Source organism: Pseudorasbora parva, chromosome 2 (assembly GCF_024679245.1).
Source record: "Pseudorasbora parva isolate DD20220531a chromosome 2, ASM2467924v1, whole genome shotgun sequence".
NCBI classification, from domain to species: Eukaryota; Metazoa; Chordata; class Actinopteri; order Cypriniformes; family Gobionidae; genus Pseudorasbora; species Pseudorasbora parva.
In genome coordinates this window covers 64,657,430-64,683,369 of record NC_090173.1, presented here as the reverse complement: position 1 = coordinate 64,683,369, position 25,940 = coordinate 64,657,430, and the positions used below count along the sequence as shown (strand labels likewise).

Genomic DNA, 25,940 nt, shown 5'->3' with positions numbered 1-25,940 from the left:
GTTTACTGTTGATTGCTTTTGTGACAATCACAAACAGCACTGAACACACTTTGGCCAGTCAACAAACAAATATTATTATTATCATAAAGTTTGCATTAACTTAATTAGGCTGTACAATAAAGGAATTGTGATTGACAGCCTTTTCAGTAGAGAGTGGATCTCTGTTGATGTGTCTGTATACTGCCAAAAAGCTCAAGGCCAAAGGGCTATTGACTCAGGCCACGGGCCACCTCCTCCCTCCAAACTCTCAACATTTCCCGACAGCGCATGTTTTCATGAGGCATTTCTTCAGTAGTAGGACAATAAATATCATATCTTCAGACTCACCATATCAAGAACAGAGACTCCAGGTAAGATGTGATTTAGGCAGTGTGAGTGTGAATGTGTTGGAGTAAAGGTGGAGCAAAGCTTCACAGCAAATGAATCTACATGTTCACTGAAAGGAAAAGTTAAGTTTTTCAGAGGATAGATGTAAGAAGTTGTGAAACCATAAAGTTGAAACTGGAGAGAATAGAAAGTGCAAAGTTATATTTAACTATTATATTACTGTGTGTGACCCATGCTGGCAGAATCAGTTGTAATGCTGACAAAAAAATATGTTGGTATCGTGGTAAAGCACAATATTCCAATATTTGTGAATATTTATAGAAAATTCTCTATGGCATGAGTCTGAAATGTGATTTTCAAACTCATGCTGATGTAAACAAAGCAATCTTCATTAAGTGACACATCTGAAGTGTCACAAAAAGACCAGAGAGCTTGCGATGCCGTAATACACAGATACACAGAATTACGGTCTTTCAGAATATCTGTCCTGACATGTGTTCACCCGAACATTATCTGTTAAGCCTAAAAATTAATGTTTGGGTAACCTTTGGGAAAGAAAAATATCTGATGTGTAACATTATGTCCATGCATTCCAGTGTGTCTTAATATGCAGACTATCTGTCTCAATGTTAATCAAACAATTGTGGTATCGTGGGAAAAAAAGGTTGACCATATATTTTACCTGTACATATGGGTTTTGACTTGGTTTATGGCAAATTTAGTGTTATTACAAGGGATTTTAAGGTATGGTTGCTGGTGATTTTGTTTTGGAACCTTTGGAAGATCAACATAAGAAGACATGAATACAGAAAACAGCCGATGCAAAGGCATTCATTTGCGTGAATAGTTGTCGCTTTTCTTTTAAAAAGCACCACCGAACACCAATTCCAATTTTTTTATTTTTTATTATTTGACTTTTATTTCTTTCTTTTTTACCATCTTAACAAGCACAACATATAAGTTCCTCGCCAAATAAAAGTACCTCTTTAGCTGCTATTGTGAACACGAGAAGACGGATAAGAAACTGAGCTCATGAGGCAAATTTGAGCTAATTTGTATCCGTCCAAAGGTAATGAAACCATCCGCAAACGATTAACCAGTGGAAAATCTGCCCTCGCTCAATGTGAGTCATACCTGCTTGTTCTGTGTGCGTGAGAACTGTTCACTCACACTGAAAACCCTAATAAGTTGATTCAACTCAATTGATTTGAGTAACTCGTTCCCTCAATTCAATTGAGTAATGGACTCTCCCAAAACTCTATTTAAGTTCACTTAACTTGGTGCTCACGTTCACTGTACTTAAATTGTTAAGTTCACCAAACTGGATACAAAGTTCAGTACACCATGCTGGGTACAACCAATCAAAACTTCCCCATGTGTCCTAACATGCAATGCTGCGTGAATAAATTACACATCAAAATTGTGACTCATTTTCTTTGATTCTCACTATTTTCTTTTTACTTTTGCTGTTTTCTTCTGATGTTTTTGTAGCTTGTTTTATGTTTAGAGTTGATCTATTAATTGGAATATATATATTTTTTTATTTTTTTGTTGATTGTCCCCATTGTAGAGATTTATACCCAGATTCTTGATGTCGGTGTGTGTCTGACTAATGCCGCAGATTATAAATGTGTTTTTAAAAAAAATACCATAACAGTGAAAGATCTCATGGCTATTATTATCAATTCTTCAAAACTATTATTAACCGCTTCGACAACCAGAGCATTAGACTCTGTATTCGATCATGGATTCTGTCATTACATGATGATGTTATTATCATCAATGAATTAACAGCATCACATGATAATATTTTCTCTTGACTTTGTGTTCCACAACAAATGTGTCTCACAAACACAAAGCAGCCAGAGAAACACTTACAGTCTTGTTCAAAATAATAGCAGTACAATGTGACTAACCAGAATAATCAAGGTTTTTAGTATATTTTTTATTGCTACGTAGCAAACAAGTTACCAGTAGGTTCAGTAGATTGTCAGAAAACAAACAAGACCCAGCATTCATGATATGCACGCTCTTAAGGCTGTGCAATTGGGCAATTAGTTGAAAGGGGTGAGTTAAAAAAAATAGCAGTGTCTACCTTTGACTGTACAAACTCAAAACTATTTTGTACAAACATTTTTTTTTTTCTGGGATTTAGCAATCCTGTGAATCACTAAACTAATATTTAGTTGTATGACCACAGTTTTTTAAAACTGCTTGACATCTGTGTGGCATGGAGTCAACCAACTTGTGGCACCTCTCAGCTGTTATTCCACTCCATGATTCTTTAACAACATTCCACAATTCATTCACATTTCTTGGTTTTGCTTCAGAAACAGCATTTTTGATATCACCCCACAAGTTCTCAATTGGATTAAGGTCTGGAGATTGGGCTGGCCACTCCATAACATTAATTTTGTTGGTTTGGAACCAAGACTTTGCCCGTTTACTAGTGTGTTTTGGGTCATTGTCTTGTTGAAACAACCGTTTCAAGGGCATGTCCTCTTCAGCATAGGGCAACATGACCTCTTCAAGTATTTTAACATATGCAAACTGATCCATGATCCCTGGTATGCGATAAATAGGCCCAACACCATAGTAGGAGAAACATGCCCATATCATGATGCTTGCACCTCCATGCTTCACTGTCTTCACTGTGTACTGTGGCTTGAATTCAGAGTTTGGGGGTCGTCTCACAAACTGCCTGTGGCCCTTGGACCCAAAAAGAACAATTTTACTCTCATCAGTCCACAAAATGTTCCTCCATTTCTCTTTAGGCCAGTTGATATGTTCTTTGGCAAATTGTAACCTCTTCTGCACATGCCTTTTTTTTAACAGAGGGACTTTGCGGGGGATTCTTGAAAATAGATTAGCTTCACACAGACGTCTTCTAACTGTCACAGTACTTACAGGTAACTCCAGACTGTCTTTGATCATCCTGGAGGTGATCATTGGCTGAGCCTTTGCCATTCTGGTTATTCTTCTATCCATTTTGATGGTTGTCTTCCGTTTTCTTTCACGTCTCTCTGGTTTTGCTCTCCCTTTTAAGGCATTGGAGATCATTTTAGCTGAACAGCCTATCATTTTTTGCACCTCTTTATAGGTTTTCCCCTCTCTAATCAACTTTTTAATCAAAGTACGCTGTTCTTCTGAACAATGTCTTGAACGACCCATTTTCCTCAGCTTTCAAATGCATGTTCAACAAGTGTTGGCTTCATCCTTAAATAGGGGCCACCTGATTCACACCTGTTTCTTCACAAAATTGATGACCTCAGTGATTGAATGCCACACTGCTATTTTTTTGAACACACCCCTTTCAACTAATTCAACTAATTGCCCAATTGCACAGCCTTAAGAGTGTGCATATCATGAATGCTGGGTCTCATTTGTTTTCTGAGAATCTACTGAACCTACTGGTAACTTGTTTGCCACGTAGCAATAAAAAAATATACGAAAAACCTTGATTATTCTGGTTAGTCACATTGTACTGCTATTATTTTGAACAAGACTGTATATTAAATAAACAAGGGTCAAAAGCCCAACTAAAGCAAACACTTATCTCCATCATGGTGACTTTCAATGAAACTATTATTTTCATTAAAACAGAAATAAAGGCAATCTGCTTAGTTATACGTTAGTTCACATATTATTGTTAGGTTTAGTAAGTTACGCATTTTAAGAATTTAAGATTGCACACAAAGAAAAAGTCTTCATTTAATTTGAATCAGCAACAGACTAGGCGAAAAGGGCCGCCTTTTGTAAATATCCTCCAATCAGTGAATTAGTTCTTGTTGCCAGACAGTACTCCTGGCATGCCCAATCACATCAAAGCAATACTAGAGTGAGCTATTTTAATTACTTATGATTTTGAGTTCATACAACTTGAAATCTTAAGTTTATGTATTTTGTAGGTTAATAAGTTATACTAACTTATATTTGTGAGTTTCTGGACTAAACTAGTAATATCAAGTCAAGATTACTTGATTTGTTTAAGTAAAGACAACATTAGGGTTTACAGTGCATACTGACAATTCCACAAGCGCTTCAGAGACAGACCCACAGAGATGTGGAGATGAGGATGACCCCAGCTCCTCATTCACCCGCAGCCTCATTTGCACTAATTTATTCCCTCATGTGTGAAAAGGGAAGAGCATCCAGTATGCAGCAGTCCTGTGGGCGAAAATGCCTTGTTGATGCTCGAGGTCAGAGGAGAATGGGCCGACTGATTCAAGCTGATAGAAGAGCCACTTTGAACTCCTTTGAGCATCTTTGGGATGTGGTGGAACGGGAGCTTCGTGCCCTGGATGTGCATCCCACAAATCTCCATCAACTGCAAGATGCTCTCCTATCAATATGGGCCAACATTTCAATGAGTTAAGGCAGTTCTGAAGGAGAAAGGGTCAAACACAGTATTAGTGTGTGTTCCTAATAATCCTTTAGCTGAGTGTGTGTATATATATATATATATATATATATATATATATATATATATATATATATATATATATATATATATATATATATATATATATATTAGGGGTGTAACGGTTCACAAAATTCACGGTTCGGTTCGATACGATACACTGGTGTCACGGTTCGGTTCGGTACGGTTCGGTATGTTTTAGATACAGCAAAAAGAAAAAATTGGCAGATAAATTACCTTTTTTTATTAAAACTAACAAGTATGATTTTTTTTTTTTTTTTACATTGAACAATGATGGAGCTATACTTTACCCATCTTCTGTGTAGTTACAGGAATAAGACATTAGCTCTTTACATTAGCGTGTGCGGTGCGCATTGCAGGAGCCCCACACCCTATAGTGCTTCCACATATGCTGCGTTTGCAGTCCGCAACTGATCCGCTGTTGCATACCACAAACACAGCATTTATTCATTATTTTTTATTTAAAATCCAAAAGGTTTTACTGAACATACCTCGTCAGAATTCCAATTATCTTTGTTTACTCTTTAATAGAAGTCAGGTTATGTAGCCTACTACATTTAAACAACATTTTATTAAATTCATTTATTCATATTTATATACTTTAGATTTAGCTCACACAAGTGGCAAAACATTTAAACATAGTTTATAGCCTTAAATCACAAACATTTTAAATTAGAAACCTACAATAGTCTATACAAAAACAGCCGACTCTCGTCTTATCTTTCATTTTTACACCCTTTTAAAAGAAATCCTGCAGGTCAAAAAGAACTTTGCTTTTCACCTCTAAGAAAGTACGAGTGCTCTCCATTATGGCACATTTTTTTTTAACCTAAATGCCAGGTAAGGTGTCGTTTTGTTGCTTTACTTGAGAGAAAAAAAGCCATGTGTTGACTTTGAAACAAGAGTATATTTTACATTATATGCATCTGTGGTGAAATTACTAGATTTTCGCGTCAGTACATGTTTATTTTAATGCGAACAATGTTCTACCACTTTAATGCAGCAGCGCAGCGCAGCAAAAAATAGACTCGGTACGAAAACGATCCGTGCACTGCTGCAGACGCAACGCTCCTGGAACGGACTGACGGACCGCATCCGCGTGCAGTGTGAAAGCTGTCATCCGTTAACATGGGTACGGGAAAAAACGCAACGCATTGCAGACGGAGTGTGTGTGAAACAGGCGTTAGGTCTCATATCCGCGGCTATAAATGGACCACTCGCCGCGGTGATGTCTTTTGCCATTTGAATAAGTTGGAAATGTCTGTCTAAATGCTGCGGGGATAGTTTGTGGGATAGTTTGTGGCTGTTTCTCCTTTTTATCGTCTTGTTGTCGGCGTAAATGAGTTGATTGACATGACATGAATTATTCCCGCTGCTGTACCATCAGCAAATGCGACATACCGTTGTTTTTGAATCCATCACTCTTGCCAACACCATCATAGCTTACAAAGAATCCAAAGTTCACCCAAACACCAGACCAGTTGGTTATTAGAGGATCTTCTACGTATTTCTGGTTTGTTAAACGCAATATTATAATACACAATATTATGTCGTTTTGGTTATTGGGCTACCTTGTTGAACGCATATTATTATATTTCACTAATTTTCATTAATTAGTCCAAGAACCGTTCGGTACATGATGCGTACCGCGTACCGAACCGAAAGCCTCGTACCGAACGGTTCAATACGAACGCGTATCGTTACACCCCTAATATATATATATATATATATGGGCTCTCAATAGATTTTTTTTTTATCACGATTAATCACACCCGTGTTGTGCGCATGCTTATTATGAAATTAAGCAGTCGTCATATATCTTATAAAACACATTCATTTAGTCATAATTTGCAATAACCAAAGTAAACAGTACACAAAACTGTATTTTCTCCAAGGTTCAAGGATCATTGAACCAGAAATCCAAATAACCAAATATAAGGAGTCCATATAATTCTATTATATAAAAAAGTTGCACACCTAAGCAACCATGAAAACAAAACATTAGTAAGAACCTTTACAGAATTCATCACAGCGTATATTATGGGTAGAGAGCAGCAACAACAAGATTGTTTTCATTTTAGACATTGGTTTAAGTGGACATTTAAAGGAAGTTTATGTAAGATTGTGGCCAAAACTGGTACTGCGATCACTTTCAAATGGCTTTAGAGCGGTGTATCCCTCTCCCCTCCCCCTCCCCCTCCCCCTGGCAACCCGGATGCCAAAACACTACTGACTTAATGATTGGTAGATCAGTGGAGGACGGAGCTTCAGGCCAAAACACAACATTTCAACATCAACATCAGTTGAGGGCTGCAACAGCTACTTTTAAATGACAAAATCCTGGCCAGACTACTGTTGGCAGTGATATAAGTATTTGAAATGAACATGATTTCTTAATGTCTATAGGGACATATCAGGGTCATTTTATGATTAATTGAAATACATTTCTTACATACAGTTCCTTTAGATACAGACCTCTCAAGCTGCGATACCGAACAGAACCACACGGAGACGCCAAAAAAACTCCTAAATCAACTGCTTTGACAGCAAAAACCTATGATTACTAAATTATGTGCTCAGAGTCATTATCATCATCAGTTCTCTCTAAACAGTGCTGCTGAATAACTTCAGGATGTTGGTTTATTTCGAGTCAGAGGGAGAGTCAGACACGTCAAAAAGTGAATGACTTTAAAAATGTGTGGATTAGGTTTACTAGAGACGCGAACTGTTTGGAACGGTTCAGTCCGATTTGGTGAACTGATTCACTAAAAAGAACCGGTTCAAACGAACTATTCGTTCGCAAATCGGTCATCACTTTCACACATGACAAATCAAACATTATTCTTCTTGTGTGTGTGTGGAAACAACGTGAATGTACTAAAATATATATGAATGCTGCGTGAGATCAGTGTTCGAGAGTGTGCGCACACACGGTCCCTGTGCATCAATATAACTCACGCGCTTACTGTACGACACTAAAATTGTGCTCTTCATAAACAATAGCAGAATACGACAGAGCTCGTGTTTTAAAGCAAAGTAAACACTGGAATGAACATTTCACTAAAACCGCTCTATTCTCTCTGATGTATCAGTCTGGCCTTACATTAGCACTGTTTTGGACTTTTTGATGAATTAGATTAACATTACTGGATCACTGAAAATTTTCCCAGAGTTGAATGGCTTCAACTCACAAACAGAGAATCAGGTTAAATAGTTAGAATGGAAATTTCCTCCAACCAGGGTTATAGGTGCATATACTCAGTGTGATTGTGATAAAATCCCAACTACTATGATCGACTGCGTGATGTAAATTACGTTAATGTCGCAGCTTCACGTACTTCTTTTTATTTATTTTTGCATTAATTGCGTGTGAGTGTCAACTTTTAAACGACTTTTATTTATTGCATGTGTTAACACGTTAACGTCGACAGCCCTCATATATTATATATATATATATATATATATATATATATATATATATATATATATATATATATATATATATATATATATTCACTGTGTTCTACACAAAATCGTCCTACATAATGTAAAGAACATTCTGTTAAAATATAACCTTGATATCGCTAATATTAACTGAGTATGGCTATGTTAAAGGGTCATGAAACCCCAAAACACTTTTTTTGAGATGTAAACAGATATGTATAGGCTGCACATCATTGAAAACACTAAGGGTACTCATTAATGGTATTCATATGTGAAAATAGTTATTTTTGCATTTTTCAGAGCGATTTCTGTCTTCCGGTTTGAAAAGCTTAGTCGGAGCAACGTCACAAATGCTGACGTCGGCACGGCCTTTTCGGCCCAAGTATGGGGTGCTGGGCACATGCTGATGTCGACCGCTCCGAGCGATTCTCGATATATATTCATGACATGAAGCCCATTCAGTCCAATCCCTGTGCTGTAGTATGCATAAAAGATAATTCAGTTAATATGCATGAGACAGTCACTTCTGTCAGGCTCGCTTACATCATTATTGTAGAGATATGGTGGGGAAGTTTTGGAAGCAGCGTGCGGAAAAGTCACGGAGGAAAGCTAGGCGTTGTGCTGATACGAAGTAACGTAAAGGGTGCCGAGCGAGCTGTAACCGGCGCCGTCTGTGGAAGCCTTTGCTACAAAGGCTCGGTAAAGTAAAATTCACCTGACGCCCGTTTCACACATACTCCGTCTGCAGTGCGTGTGCGGTGCTTGTTGCGTTGCGTGTGCGTTGCAGGAGCCCCACACCCTGTAGTCCTTTCACATATGCTGCGTTTGCAGTCCGCAACTGATCCACTGTTGCATACCACAAACACAGCATTTATTCATTATTTTTTATTTAAAATCCAAACGTTTTTACTGAACATGCCTCGTCAGAATTCCAATTCTCTTTGTTTACTCTTTAATAGAAGTCAGGTTACGTAGCCTACTACATTTAAACAACAACATTTTATTAAATTCATTTATTTATATTTATATACTTTAGATTTAGCTCACACAAGTGGCAAAACATTTAAACATAGTTTATAGCCTTAAATCACAAACATTTTAAATTAGAAACTTACAATAGTCTATACAAAAACAGCCGACTCTAGTCTTTTCTTTCGTTTTTACACCCTTTTAAAAGAAATCCTGCAGGTCAAAAATAACTTTGCTTTTCACCTCCAAGAAAGTAGGCTAGGCTACGAGTGCTATCCTTTATGGCACATTTTTTTAACCTAAATGCCAGGTAAGGTGTCGTTTTGTTGCTTTACTTGAGAAAAAAAGCCATGTGTTGACTTTGAAACAAGAGTATATTTTAAATGATATGCATCTGTGGTGAAATTACTAGATTTTCGTGTCAGTACATGTTTATTTTAATGCGAACAATGTTCTGTCGCTTTAATGCAGCAACGCAGCGCAGCAAAAAATAGACTCGGTACGAAAACGATCCGTGCACTGCTGCAGACGCAACGCTCCTGGAACGGACTGACGGACCGCATCCGCGTGCAGTGTGAAAGCTGTCATCCGTTAACATGGGTACGGAAAAAAATACGCAACGCACACGCACTGCAGACGGAGTGTGTGTGAAACGGGCGTGAGGAATCGCACGCCGAACCTGCAAGCGTGGACTATCTATGTCAGGAGTGCAAAATAACCAATCTGTAATCTCTAGGCTATTGAATAAAAGCCACGTCCTCTCCGTTTTATTTGTCGTCACAGCCATGCACTAAACCGCATGTGTTCGGGCTCTTAGTGAAACAGTGTGCATATTTGGACAAATATAGATTTAGCTGCCGAGTGATAGACAGCGTGGATCGTCACGGCAACCCAGCGCGCGTCGCTCTGCTTCAGATGCGCGGTCGAGACTAGCCTCAAACCCCTTCGCTTTTACCCCGATCTAGAATTACACATCTCTATCACATCGCATGTTGGGTGGTTCACGTTCTCTTATCACGTCGGCGCGTTGTTCATCTTGCCAAACAGCATATTTGGACAAATATAGTTTTATCACGTTTGCAAAATATTTCGTCATGCAGAATAACATTTATTTTAATTTCTCAATGAATTATGCTGGTTTGAAGAGCTGAATGATTTGCGATGTCTGCTCCACGCCACTCATAGCTCTCTCATTCGCTGTACTCATCCCTCATTTAATCTCACTGTGGTAAACAATGCCAACGTGAACCAAGAACATGTCTCAGAACCGCTGTAACTGCTGCTGTTGGTATCGCTAATCTTAATGCACCTACTGACACTCCCCCTATTTATGCAAACATTCCCTCTTTCCACACAATACCATCCCACCTTTTCACAGTCGACCACTCCCCTTTTAACAAGCCTTTTCAAATCAAAGGTGTGAAAAAACACCGCTGCAGCAGGGGGGTTTCATGACCCTTTAATGATTTGCTGAATTTCGGGCTCAGAAAATCATGTTTTTGAGAAATTCAAATGTAAACACAAGCTTATTTTTAAAACTGCAACACATTTGATGCATAATTATCCTGAATATGAGCCATATACCACATTAAAGCTGAGATTCTCACATTTTCAGTGATGGGCACATTTATGGGAAAATTCTTAAAGGTTTGAAAAACAGGCCTATTTATTATGATGCGTATTTCCAAAAAGCACAAAAACATTCAAAAGATTTGGGGGACAAGAGCTTGATTGTAGCAACAATTACCAAGTCAATTAATTGAAATTATTTGTATAACTTTATTAATAAAGTTAATTATCCATGAAAAAAGTCATTAATATATAAAACAATTAATATATTACATTTCAGTAGAAAATCTCTAACTTAAATTATTTTACTGGGCTACTATATCACATTACGTACAGTACTGGAGTAAAAAAAAAAGAGAAGGATAGTTCACCCAAAAATGAAAATTATGTCATGATTTATTTACCCTCATGTTGTTCCAAACCTGCACTTTCTTCAGTAAACCCGGTTATATCATTATTGGGGGTAATTGCACCGAGATTAATATCGGAAAAGCTGTTTAAGCGATCGGCTATTTTCTGTTCCTGCTCGCGTTTAAGTGCTGCCATGTCAAATAGCCTAGATAACTTAATTTATTAATCCAGTGTTTCACAACCTTTTTCAGTAATGGCGCACTTTGAAAATGTTCTAAATGTTGTGGCACCCCCTTGCATACATTACGCTAGAGGTGTAACGGTACAGACTGCTCACGATTCGGTTTTAGGTTCACAGTTTCAGGTTCACGGTTTCTGTATGGATCGGTATTTGCTATGTTAATGGAAAAAAGGACTACTGTCAATTAAAATAAAGAAAAGAACAAATAACTTAAATACAAGTAGGAGCACAAATAATTACTATTGAGCATAGATAGGCTACTAATAAAATAATGCTTTATGGGCTTTTCAGCTAGGCCTAGGTCTAACATTGGTTCCCTATCTTGAGGGAACTTCGAGCTGCGTTGAAACGCTAGGGGAACGCCTCTGCGTGATGCACTCGTGAAATCAGTCAAATAGCAGGGAGCTACGTCATAGGCGGCTGAATCGACAGGTGAGATCCGAGTCTTTTGTTCTTCTTGTCAGTCCCATAGAGACGGGAAGAGAAAAGATTGGTTCATTTTGCTGAACAAGACTCAAAGATCCGAGTCAGTAAAATGATCAGAACTTCCCACTACTCTCACTGACAGTTGTAGCGCAATATGAAAGAGTTTGTCTAACTGAACAACAAACAACCAATGAAAATGAACAATATGAAACTAAAATGACAAGCTTAATTTGCAATGGCTTAGGAACTGTAGGCTATTTAGAAGTGGATAAACTCTATTTAGAGGTGAATAAACGCACTTTGGAGGTGGGTAAACGCTATTTCTGAATTTTGGGAGGTGCGTAAATGGCGTTTACATCCGTTTAGCCTCCACTACATCCCTGGTGGCGACGAGACACAGTGCTCGTTCCCTCTCAGGGAACAAGGGTTATATACATACCCTGAGACGTTCCCTATATCGAGGGAACGTCGCACTGCCTCGGAACGACGAATTTGGGGAACGAGTACCCACTAGGCCACACCAAGGATACGCCTGACCTATTGTGAAGCTGGAGGTCCTCCACTCTCCTCAGAGAAGTGATAGCAAGGAGAAAGGCCACCTCAAGGGTCAGGTTCTTTGCCTCAGCCAACTCCAGTGGCTCAAAGGGGGCTTCAGTCAATCTTTCAATCACCACTGCCAGATCCCTGGTTGGAACTCTGACAGTAGCTGCAGGCCTCATCTTCCGGGCCCCACGGAGGAACCGTACAACCAGATGGTGCCTACCCAAAGGTCCATCACTTACAGGAGCGTGGAAAGCTCTAATGGCAGCCACGTACATCTTGAGTGTGGACAGGGGAAGACCCGCAGAGAAACACTTTTGGAGGAACTCCAGTACTGAAGCCACTGGGCAGTTAACTGGGTCCACCTCACACTCTCTACGCCAAGTAGAAAAAACACATTCCACTTAAGGCTGTACAGTCTCCTTGAAGATGGAGCTCTCTCAATCACATCTGCCGGCAGGGGCTGGATGCGTGAGAGAAAAACCACAGTGGGCAGTGGAACGTCTCTCGAGACGCAAACATCATATTCTACTGGGCTGAACCTCTCGCACATGGCCTCCACCAACTCTGGGTGGAGCCGCCACTCCCCGGGCCTCAGCCTCTGCCTCGACAGGATGTCCGCTCCCTGGTTTCGGTCCCCGGGGATGTCCATCACCCTGAGGGATGACAGTTCCCCCCTGGGACCATAGGAGGGACTGGTGCGCCAGTCTGCATAGAGGGCATGACCTAAAGCCCCCCTGATAATTCAGATACAATACTACGGCCTCGTTGTCAGGTCGTATTGGGACATGGTGGCTGTGGAGGTCCAGGAAAAGGCTCCTCAGAGCTTTGTAGACCACCAGCATTTTGAGGCAATAGATGTGCCAGGAAGAATAGATGTGCCCCGACCAGTGAAGGAGGTGTCTGTTGAAAGGATTTCCGGCAACATAACGCTCCAAGCACTGGACCATGGGACAGAAACCAGGATTTCTTCCATATAACTAGGGAACGAAGGCATCTGCGCGTTACCCTGATCATACGGAATGGATTTTCCCTTGGGGAGAAGCCCCTGGTCTACAGCCACCACTGTTGGCAAAAAAATGTCTTAATCAAGATTTGAAAGCACATGGTGAATACAAATCAGAGAAAAGGCCAGATAGAAATAGGAAAACTGAACACAAATAATGAAAAGGAAACACAAATAATGAAAAGAAAACAAATAATGAAAAGGAAGATGATACTCAAGTGCCTTGTCGGGGTCCTTGCTCGGGAGGAGTTGCATAGGGAAGAGTTGAAGTCTTTACACTTGTCGGGTTTCACATGAGGGCTGCCGCTTCCGCTGCCGCGGACTATCACGCTATTTATACTCATCTGAGTATCGTTATTGAAAGCAGCTGGGAAAACCCCCAACACACGCGTTCACTCACAAACGTGGCAATGACCAAACAAATGCTTCACAAATGCTAACTCCCCCACACACACACCGCGAGAATACACCAAAACTACTAAAACACACCACTGCACTACACAGACACACTTATCTAACAACAAATGAACAAAATCAAATGAGAAAAGTTACAAACACTTAAAGAGTAGTTGTCTATCAGTCAATCGATGCTTCACCTCTAGCCTAATGCTACAAACAAACAAGGCTTTTATACCCCGCTGGCCCCACCCCCAACAAACGTCCATCCTGCGGTTTCTTCCTCCCCGGGCGGGGCACCGGTGCTCCAATTCTCCAGCTCTGAGGAGGTGGATGTTGAGAGCATCGCAACTGAAGATTCGCCACTTCAGTCACCTGCGGGTGAGGAGCTCGTTGAGGTGCTTACGAGGGCGCTGGCCAGGTTGAATATTGACTGGCCGGTAGAAAGATCAGAGCCTCATCATAGAAAAAGCTAATTAGATGAGCGCTTCTTACCATCCCGTGCAGCAGAACCTCAACATCAGGGCTTGCCGTTTTTTCCAGACCTCCACACTGAGGTGTCGAGGTCCTGGAAAAAAACGGCATCATATCGTGTCTTCAGCCCTCAAACATCGACATATAGTAAAATATTAGGGCTGAGACAGTATGGTTATGGGGCGATGCCTAAGGTTGAAGAGACGCTCGCGAGCCATCTCTTGCCTTCAGCCGCATCATCCCTGAAAGCCCACACATTACCCATCAAGCCACTAAAAAAACTTCGGCTTTGGTGGGTCAGCTCAGACAATCAGCTGATTTAGCTCTCCGTGCCACCAAGGAGACGGCCAGATGTGTGGGCTGGTTCTATGGCAGCCCTGGTGGCCACGGAGAGGCATCTGTGGCTCAACCCCACTGAAATCGAGGAGAGGGAGAAAAGCTTTCTGCTTGATGCGCCGGTGTCTCCTGCTGGCCTCTTCGGTGACTCGGTACAGTCGGTCACTGAGAGGTTTCAGGAGTCAAAGAAACAGGCGGCGGCGCTCAAGCAGTTTCTCCCTCTCTGCGTCCAGGTTCCAGGGGCTGCTGCAGCACAGCAGCCTAAGCCGAGTACGAGCTCCACACTCTCAGAGCGTCACTGCCCGTGCTCCACCTCAGAGAGACTGGAAGGCGGTGCAGCGCTCGCAGGCGAGGTCTTCGAGGGGTAGGGCTGATCTGAGGACAGTCATTTTTGCCAAGAAGGCCTTGTCGAAGAAGTCCTGACGCCAGAAGGCTCAGGACGATGAGGGTAATCCCCTCCGGTGCTTACCTCAGCACACGGTACCCGTCTTCCTTCGGTGCCCTCAGGGGGCCACGCTGCTAACACCGCCGCAATGCCGGGGCGCAGATGGTCTCCGCGGGCCACCTGATGGTGGTCCACCCCCTCCTCAGAGGGCATTGGAGCAGTCTGGTCAGTCGCTCCCTGCCGGTTCGCCGCTTCAGGGCACTGCACTTGCTGTTCAAAGTACACCAGAGGCCAGCCTCGAGTAGCAAAGCTCAAGTTCAAGATGCTTACACTCAGACAGATCGTGTCACACATCAGGTCAGAGGACTGGCCTGTCACTATAGATCTCAAGGACGCATATTTCCATGTCTCCATCCTTCCACATCACAGGAAGTTCCTGAGGTTTGCCTTCAGGGCAGAGGCATACCAACACTGAGTTCTTCCCTTCGGTCTAGCACTGTTACCCCGCACCTTCACAAAGTGTGTGGATGCAGCTCTGACGCCATTGCGCCTGCAGGGCATCCGTATATTCAATTACATTGACGATTGGTTGATTTTGGCTCAGTCAGAGCAGATGGTGGTTCAGCATCGAGATGTTGTCCTTGCACATATGAGGACGTTGGAGTTGGCCAGGATGTTTGTAATGCGGCAGGCTGGTCCTCGCCGCTTACCTTTGTCAGATTCTTCGAACTTGATGTAGGCTCTAAGGTTGGGGCACAGGTGTTGTCGTAGTCATGTGCGCTGAGGTTTCACACATACGATCACTAAGGAACGAGATGCTGCGTCACCCTGCCATACTCCCTGCATGCCCATGATCACTTACTTCAGGCTTTCCTAAGCTAGTTTCTGTTCGTGTTCGTGGGTGCTTTATAGTTTCCGGGTCTATGGTGTCACCCGCCTATGACGTTCCGTCTTCCGATTGGACTGATTCGACACGCGCTTCATGACACAATCATGCAGAGGCGTTCTCACAGCGTTTCGACGCAGCGTCTCGTTCCCTCTTCCGGGAACTAAGGTTACATACGTAACCAAGACGTTTTAAGGTAAATAAATTTAATAAAGTAATCAATTGAAAAATGACTGCATATTTAACTGTTTAAATTAAATATTAATCCTTATTAAACTTACAAAAGCTAGTCAATCAAGAGCAGTGAGTGATTCCTTATCTTTTTTGACATTAAACAGACAGCAGTAAAGGCTACTGCTCCTTTAAGACCCAGGGGTATCACTATCACTTTCTCGATATGTTTGATCGATGTTTACTTAAGGCATATTTAGACTATGTCTGCTTGGATACTTATTAAGATGGACATGTTGACATAGGCTACTTCTTGTGTGAGTTTGTCCTTTCAAGCACAGGACTTGAAAGAGAACTCAATAGTTGCGCGCTGAGACGTGCATGTGCACTTTCGGATGACCGCACAGAGACAAATCTTCTCACATTGCGATCGCACGTGAGTTCTCAATCGCGTCTTCTGGCTCTACACTCGCATTCATATTTGAAGATATGGCAGCACTCACATGCATTAAACAAAGTTTACTACGAGAGACCGTTTTGCCCACTTCTTTTATTATTATCGCTGTTGTTGTAATGTATCACAAGGAGCCAGCATGTGTTGCCTATCCATCGACAGAAACATACATAAAACATTATTTTCAAATTACAACTAGGGCTGTGCGATATGGACAAAAAAAAAAAAAAAATCACGATTTTTAAAAATGTTTCCCGATTTCGATTTTAATCACGATTTTGACACAAACAAACATGCTTTACAGTTATAAATGCATTCTGTGTGAATTTGAAACATATTTCCAAAGGAAACAAATTTGAGCTTCATCGAAAAGATAACATCTCTAGAACAGACAAATGGCCTAAAAAAAATATATAAATATATTTATTAATGAGACTAAATGATCTTACCAGTCCTTAGGTCGCTCTCTCATATTTGTCTTTGAATTTGAAATGAGCTGCAGAATAAAATGTATCATGAAACTTTTGCTTTCGTTGATGTGAACTCCGTTAAATGAGGAGATTTTTATTTTTATTTGTTTAGCTTGTTTCGTTTGCAAGCGCCACTGCGAGGAGAATCGGCTTGCCTCGGCTTGTCAAAAAAGCCTAATAGTATAGGCTAAATGAAATAACATTGTGATGCTTGAACTAGTGTTTTTTATCTATGGATTTTATCATAGGCAAGACCAGTTAAGAGTTGATTTGAGAGGCTAAATGTAACGAGGACTCAGGTGGATTGGGATCCATGTGCAGTTTATTGGAAACACACAAACTCACAGTAATAACAGGCAGAGGTCGGTAGCCAAGAATTAACAGTAGTATCACAGGCAAGGCGTAAATCTTAATCATACCAGGCAAGGGTCAGGGCAGGCAGCAAACAGTCGAATAACCAGAGTCCAGGCAAACACAGGTCAAAATGGCAGGCAGCAAGAATCAAAGTCGATAAACAGGCAGGTTCGTAAACAGGCAGATCAGAAATAACAATGGGTAAACGCTCAGAAATGTTGCCGGGGCAGAACAAGACTTTGCAGTGTGTGTGTGCTCAGAGAATATATAGGCCAGTTGATGGGGAACAGGTGGATGGTAATCAGTCCCGGCATGTGGGATAATGGGAAATGAAGTCCGTGAGTGAGTTAGTACTCTGGTGAGCGCGACCTCTGATGGCCGACGGTGGGATCTTCACCAGCGGTTGTGACACTAAATTGATTAAACATGCGGTTAACTCTGTCGGTTGCTGGCCGTCACTTAAAAAAATTAAAACTTTAATTTAACAAACAAAAAATTGTTCTAAACATTTTTCTAAATTAACTTAATAAAAATACGAAAAGAAATATAACTACTTTGACATTAAAAACAAAAGTGAACTATTTTAATGGCTGCAACAATGTTAAAAAAAAAAAAAAAAAAAAACAGTCGGAGATGTAGATGGGGCGGAAGATGGCGGCGGCGTGCTGTCGCACCTTGGCAGGTGCTGCAATCTCACTGTTTTTACAAATAATTGGCCGTCTTCTTTGTGTTAGTGCATACATGTCAGAGGCTGTATCAAATCTTATAAGTAGTGTTAATCGTTGCAATTATGAAAAAATCAAATCTATGTTTTGTGGTGTGTATTTCACGCTACTACTTTTTTCCATCATTGCACTACCGGCACGCGTCGGAATTCTCTACGCGGATCAGATATGCTTCAGGAATTCAAGCTGTTATGCTGAGCAAGGAAGCAGCTGTCTATAATTTGGTATTCAGCTGCCAACTACCCATGCAGGGAGTTTCCATCAAAATCTTCTCGGCTATTATACAATTTACTCATCTGTTCTGGATCATGGACGCGCAGTGATTTGCAAACAGACCGCTAGACAGCGGGTGTCTGTTACGTCCAATCGAAAGACTCTTGGTTTTTTGTTCATCTTGCTTTTGCTCTCCGGGGATGTTCAATTAAATCCGGGACCGGTTTGCCCGGGGATACAACAGGTTTCTGGCGCTGAGTATCATCTGGCAACAACCATGGTGGCGCCTCACCTTGAGGAGGGTGCCTGGGGATATTCTGTAGATCTGCCTGGCCTCCCAAACAACGAAGTGAGCTTAATTAACAACGTACACAACGCTCCAAGGTATGGTACCTCTACTCTGCTTTCCAGAGATTCTACGAGAAGATCTACTGAGGTACCAATGTGTAATGCTACTACTTCTCTGTGTCGAAATCCTGCGATAAGAAAGCAGAGGCTATGTAAGATCTTTCAGACTGTTAATCATGCAAAGGTCCTATGGGACCCGAAAGTGAAACCAAGAGGACTCTTCGGTAGACATCTAAATATCAGAAGTATGGTTTCAAAGAATGAACAGTTGTCTCATTTATTATCGAACTCAAATTTGGACTTTCTCTGTATTTCGGAGACGTGGTTGCAACAGTCATCTTCTCCTAGTGTATTTATAATTCCAGGATATCAATCTTTTAGACGGGATAGATCTTTGGGAAGGGGAGGAGGAGTATTAATATACGTTAAAGATGGCATTAAGTGTGAACGTCTTATGTTTAACTACGTTAATGATCTGGAACTGGTGGGTTTGAAAATTGTTCTATCACCTCAAATGTCATTTATAGTTTTATGTGTATATAGACCTCCCTCAGCAAAAGATACCTTCTATGATCAACTTACAGGAATTTTAAAAGAATGTGATCGTGGTAAAGAAATAATTATTATGGGTGATCTTAATCTGAACTGGGAAGATAAATTAAAAAGGAAAAAAATAAAAAATATTGCAGATAAATTCAATTTACGTCAATTAATTAAAGGGCCAACAAGAATTGCTAAATCCTCTAAGACACAGTTAGATTTAATATTTACCAACAGACCCGAAAGGATAATTAAGAGTTATAATTTGATCACTGGGTTATCTGATCATAATTTAACCTTGGTTGCACGGAAATTAACAAAAAATAGGTTTAAAAATGATATAGTAACTTCTTCCAATGTTTTTCATTGTATACCTAAAGGAAAATAAATAGCATTTAATGAGGAAATAGCGGGTTTAAAGTGGAACGACATATTAGCTTCTAGGGATATAGATTATGGTTGCAATACTTTTTTTAATAAAATTAATTCTGTAAGAGAGAAATTTACTATTGGAGTTAAGAAAAAATTTAAGCATACGAATAATTTACCGTGGTTTAATGAGACATTATGGAAGCTGATGAACAGTAGAAATTCAGCTTTAAAAAAAGCTATTAAATCTGGAAGAGATATAGATAGGCTTTGTTATAAAGGTTTGCGAAATAAAGTTATCCGAGAAATGAGAGTAGCTAAATCAAATTATTATCTTCATTTAATGAGTGAGGCAAAAGGCAATAGTAAGCTAATTTGGAAAAATGTAAACACGCTTTGTCGGAGGGAGACAACTTTTAAAGAAGATTTTAAGCTACGAGTTAAGGGATAGACCGTTGAAGATAATTATGCAATTGCTACTATTTTTAATAGTTTTTTTATTAATTCTGTTAGTGAATTAGGAAAAAAAAATTGTAAAGGGGGAAATAAATATGTTTCCGAAAGATGTTGGGAGTACAAGTTTTGATATTATTAAGACTAATGAAATGCAAGTTAACACAATTATTAATTCATTGAAAAATTCAAAATGTAAAGATGTTCACCAATTGGATACTATGTTTCTAAAAACTCATAAAGATATTTTAACTCCTATTATTACTCATTTAATTAATTTGTCATTTGAACATAGTGTTTTTCCCAATGCATGGAAACAAGCTGTTGTTACTCCGATTTTTAAATCTGGAGATCATCATGAAGTTAGTAATTATAGACCGATAAGTATATTACCAGTACTCTCAAAGGTTGCAGAAAATATTGTTTTTGAACAACTGACATTCTATCTGAAAACAGTGAAACCTGGGTTACACTGTATGCAGTTTGGTTTTAGAGCTAATTATTCTGCTGAAACAGCTACATTACATTTAATAGAGCAAATAAAATCCAAAGTTGACAAAGGGGGATTAGTTGGTGCCATATTTTTAGATCTGCGTAAAGCCTTTGACACCGTTAATCATGAAATTCTACTTTCTTAATTATCTAATTTCCACTTTTCATCTAATGCCCTAGCATGGATATCCTCGTATTTATCAAACAGAGAACAATGTGTAAAAATTAAAGGGGTTAAGTCTAGTAATTTACATTATACAATGGGTGTACCCCAAGGATCAGTGTTAGGCCCCTTATTATTCAGTCTTTATGTAAATGATCTCCCGCTTCAATGTAACGGGATACAAGTGCAAATGTATGCTGATGACACTGTTATTTTTACGCATGCAAAAACCGCAGAGCTAGCAGCTGAAAAGCTACATGTTGCCATGGAACGAATTACACATTGGCTGGAGAATTCATGTTTAACCTTGAATATTGGTAAAACTAAAGGAATGTTTTTTTTCAAAAACAAAGGTTCAAACACCAGTGGATATTTGTATAAATGGTGAAAAGATAGAATCAGTGAATGAGTTTAATTATCTTGGTGTAATATTGGATTAAAATCTTCGCTTTAAAAAACATGTAAAGAAAATGATGAGGAATATTAAATATAATTTAGCAAATTTCAGACAAATTAGACATTGTCTTTCTGTTGATGTAGCCAACACTTTTATGCATGCCACAATACTTACTCATATTTCATATTGTCTCACATGTTGGGGTCAAGCTGGTGAAACTGTGGTTAAGCCTTTAAAATCCCTATATAAACAAACTTTAAAAACTTTCGATAAAAAACCTAAACATTTTCATCATTGTAGCATTTTAAAGAAATATAAATTATTGAGTTTTGAAAATTATGTGCTTTTTAAAAATTTGTGTATGGTTTATAAAATTGTAAATGGTTTGGCTCCTTTGGTACTCAGTGATTTTGTTAGTTTCCGTCCGAATATTTCTGAGAGATCTACTAGATCATCTGTAAGAAATTGTGCTGTTCCTTTTCGTCGTTCTGCTTTTGGACAATCCTCTTTTGCTGTGAAAGCTACGACTAACTGGAATGCTTTACCGGAAGGTATAAAAGGGTGTACATCGATTGGAATCTTTAAAATGCAGTTGAAATCTTTTTTAGAATGTAATCAGCTTTGTAAACACTGACATGGTTGTTGTTTAATTGTTTGTATTGACAATGTTTTATTAATTTATTATTATTAATTTTTTTTGTATTTGTGTATATATGTATTGGGTATGTTATTTTATTGTTGACCTGCCAAAGGACTGCGGGTGAAAATTAGCTTTGAGCAAAATCCGGTACAATACATGAAATGGAAACATTTATGTTAAAAATTGTGCATTGTCCTTTTATAAATAAAGTAAAGTAAAGTAAAGTACTCGGGCCGTGAACTTTGATAAGCTGTCGGACACGGGCCGGGCTAGGGCCTAGATATAAGGCTCGTGCAGGGCTCTAATCACACCCCCCTCTCAAAAAATACATAAATCTGACATTACTGAGTGTTTAAAAGTAGCCTATTAAAATGGACCAATGGCATTGCAACGTAGCATATCGCCGATCGGGCATTTTGTCCCGCGTCAGAAAAGGAGTTAGAAGGGCTATAAGGTGCCGTTGGTGGCCTAAAGCAGAAGATTAGCCTACTTATTTTTAGCTTTCCTCGCACTGTGTAGAAATAATATTGAATAGAATATTGAATCGACCATCCCCGAGTTGAGCCGGTTTAATTCTCGCCTCTATGACACGACCTGCGGAGCTGAATGTGCGTCTCTGGCTGCACTTATGCTGGAGAGGATCCTCCTTATCAATGGATTTCATAGTAAATGTGTCTAGTAGGCTACTATATAAATTACAAAGGTTTAATTGGCATCTTTATTTCAAACGACCCAACCGACTGCGACCCGAATATCATTAAAAATTATTTTTAGATGACTAGTCCGCGGGTGATGACCGCAGGCACTCGCTCATTTTGGATCACTGATTAATGTGGGTAATCAAAACAACAAAAAACAACCGACTAAAGTCTTCAAAATTGGCAAGTTTCCCAGCGCCGCAATAGACATTATTTTTAATGGAAGGATATAGGCTAGGCCTGCCTGTTATCCACATATTAATTAAAATTAGAAGAATGAAATGTTTGATTTTGCATGGTGGTATCTCAAAGGGTTTTTTTTCTCTCGTTATTTTGGCATTGAATTTCGTTCGATTTAAATCATTTTCGTTTCGTTTTTTTTTTTTTTTTTTTTTTTTTTATATGAACTGAATTTAGAAACAAAATTAATTATTGAAATGAAGACGGCGGGAGTGAGTGCATGCAAAATAATCCGTTCTCTGAATCAACGGCCTTTATAAGTGTAGGCTACACAAATAACAGTAGACAGTTTATAGTTTATAATTATGTCTTGCACAATTATCTGGCTAAAAATGTCTATTGTACTGTGAGTTATATCCGCTGCCATAGGCTAAAGGACAATGTCCATCAGAATGCGCTGACTTCGTCGGCCATGGGTTAAAGAATACCTAGCTTATTTAATTAGGGTTTGTTTAAATATTAGGCCTAGCCTATAATATATATTTTTTATTTCATATGTTGATGTGTTATGCCCGGTCTGTTCCGTTCTCGCACTCAATTTAGGCATGCTGCATTCTGATTGGTTCGGATAGCATAGGCCTACTGGGAGGTTGCGGCCAGGAGGGAAAAAATCGGGATTATGAAGCGATTTAGAAATTGCACATGCTCAAATCGCGATTTTATTACGATTTCGATTAATCGCACAGCCCTAATTACAACCCATATTAAAGATGCGACATCAGATGTGAGATAAACCGCGATGCAATGCGTACTGACACCTTTTACGCGGCACCCCGTGTACCCCGGTTGGGAAACACTGCATTAATCTGACGCACCACCATCCACAACATGTTTTATATTGAGACATAGCAGGCCTAATATGACATTAAATTAAGATGGTTATTATTGGCACAATGTTGAGCTACAAAACAAAGAAGAAAATACACGAAATGACATGAAAATATCTCCACAGACATCTGAACCCGGCTTAAGTCGCGATGACCTGATTGCCGCTCGTGCCGTTTGATATTCATGTCTTTCTCTTCCTAATGGCAAAAAAAAAATAAGTTCCTGAACCTACGAATCAGCTGGTCTTGTTGTGATGAAAAACCCTTGAGATGATTAAAATCGACGTTTAGGGAGCCCGCATCCAATATTTTTTTTGTGCAAAAGTATAAAGTGTAGTGTCAATAAAATCACTAATTTCAGTATTTATAATGTTATGAATTAAAAATGGAGTATTGTATCTCAAACCCCTTGGTATAATTGATCAGTTACAGCAATAAACACACATGACCTATTTTCGTCATTTTTATGACTATGGCACTTTGACGATCAAAATCTCATAATTAAATTTTGCGACTTTAGCCGGGGTTTCACAGACGGGGTCACAAATTTCTCAAAGGATTATTGGTTTCAGAAACGGCTTTATTCACATCAACCAAGCAACAAAGCCGGAGTGGTTTTTGCAAAAAAGACACTCCTGTTCCTTGGCCTGTCTGACATATATACTCAAAATGGCAGTTAACCTTTAGTTTTTTCTATAGCTGTTCTTCTGGCTCACATATCACCACCTTTCAGGTTCTCTTTCTGTCGATCATATACTTCTTGTATGTCTCTCGTTGAACATACCCTTCAAGTCCACACACACATGCTATACAGGGCAGCACCAACCTCAGCACAGTGATATAGCACACTGATACAGAATAAATAATAGTGTATTTTTATACTGCTTTTTAGCCTTAAACTTAATCATTCTTAAATAATATACTCTTCTACAATGATCACAGGGAAAACAAATAAGAATATTACAATGAAACTAAACAAGTCAAGGTTGTGGTATGCATCTCCTTCACTGACCTTAATTGACATTCACACAGGTCTCCTTGTTGACGATTCCAAGATGGCAGCACTTCTACAGATCTACTGTACATGTTTAGTGTTGGCAACCCTAGCTGTGGTGAATGCACAGGTAAGTGCACTAAGTGTAAACAGATACATTTCATGAGATTGAGGATAAATATCTTTGTGTATGATTTTATGAACCATTCTTCCAAAAAAATAGGAAGTGCTACAACCCAAACCTGACAAACTTCAAATTACAAATGAAGACACCAAAGGAAGCACAAAATATGATGGTAAGATTGACATGTTACAAAATGTGAATGTGCTATCAACAATATCACAGTGACAGATTTAAAAATATTAGAAGGACAAATTGTCTCAGGTTAGGTATGTAACCTGGTTAAGATGGGAGCGAGATGCTGCATCATGGTATTGCTGCTATGGGAATGCCTGCTGCAGAACCAGTGTCTGAAGAACGTGTGTAACAGACTTTGCTATACATTTTTTCTTACCATTGTTTGTATTGTATATACTGGTTGTTTGCTGTTTCTTGTTCAATACACGTTGGGTTGACATCTATGCAGTTGTTGTTGTGAGAAGTTTATTTGAACATTTTAAAAGAGGGTTAAAGAACCGTGCTATTTGTATAAACTGCCTTTACCAGGCTGAGTGTTACACGTGTCAAAAACACACGCCAATTCTGACCTGAATTCAGTGTTTTTTTGAGGGGTGTCCCAATACTTTTGACAATATAGTGTATATACAGTCTTGTTCAAAATAATAGCAGTACAATGTGACTAACCAGAATAATCAAGGTTTTTAGTATATTTTTTATTGCTACGTGGCAAACAAGTTACCAGTAGGTTCAGTAGATTCTCAGAAAACAAATGAGACCCAGCATTCATGATATGCACGCACTTAAGGCTGTGCAATTGGGCAATTAGTTGAATTAGTTGAAAGGGGTGTGTTCAAAAAAATAGCAGTGTGACATTCAATCACTGAGGTCATCAATTTTGTGAAGAAACAGGTGTGAATCAGGTGGCCCCTATTTAAGGATGAAGCCAACACTTGTTGAACATGCATTTGAAAGCTGAGGAAAATGGGTCGTTCAAGACATTGTTCAGAAGAACAGCGTACTTTGATTAAAAAGTTGATTAGAGAGGGGAAAACCTATAAAGAGGTGCAAAAAATGATAGGCTGTTCAGCTAAAATGATCTCCAATGCCTTAAAATGGAGAGCAAAACCAGAGAGACGTGGAAGAAAACGGAAGACAACCATCAAAATGGATAGAAGAATAACCAGAATGGCAAAGGCTCAGCCAATGATCACCTCCAGGATGATCAAAGACAGTCTGGAGTTACCTGTAAGTACTGTGACAGTTAGAAGACGTCTGTGTGAAGCTAATCTATTTTCAAGAATCCCCCGCAAAGTCCCTCTGTTAAAAAAAAGGCATGTGCAGAAGAGGTTACAATTTGCCAAAGAACACATCAACTGGCCTAAAGAGAAATGGAGGAACATTTTGTGGACTGATGAGAGTAAAATTGTTCTTTTTGGGTCCAAGGGCCACAGGCAGTTTGTGAGACGACCCCCAAACTCTG

General features: G+C 39.5%; 1 pseudogene; it reads left to right on the top strand.

The window, feature by feature from the left end:
• Nucleotides 1-262: 262 nt before the first annotated feature.
• The window catches only part of LOC137048054 (stonustoxin subunit alpha-like), a 185,094-nt pseudogene continuing 159,416 nt past the window's right edge, over nucleotides 263-25,940 (top strand).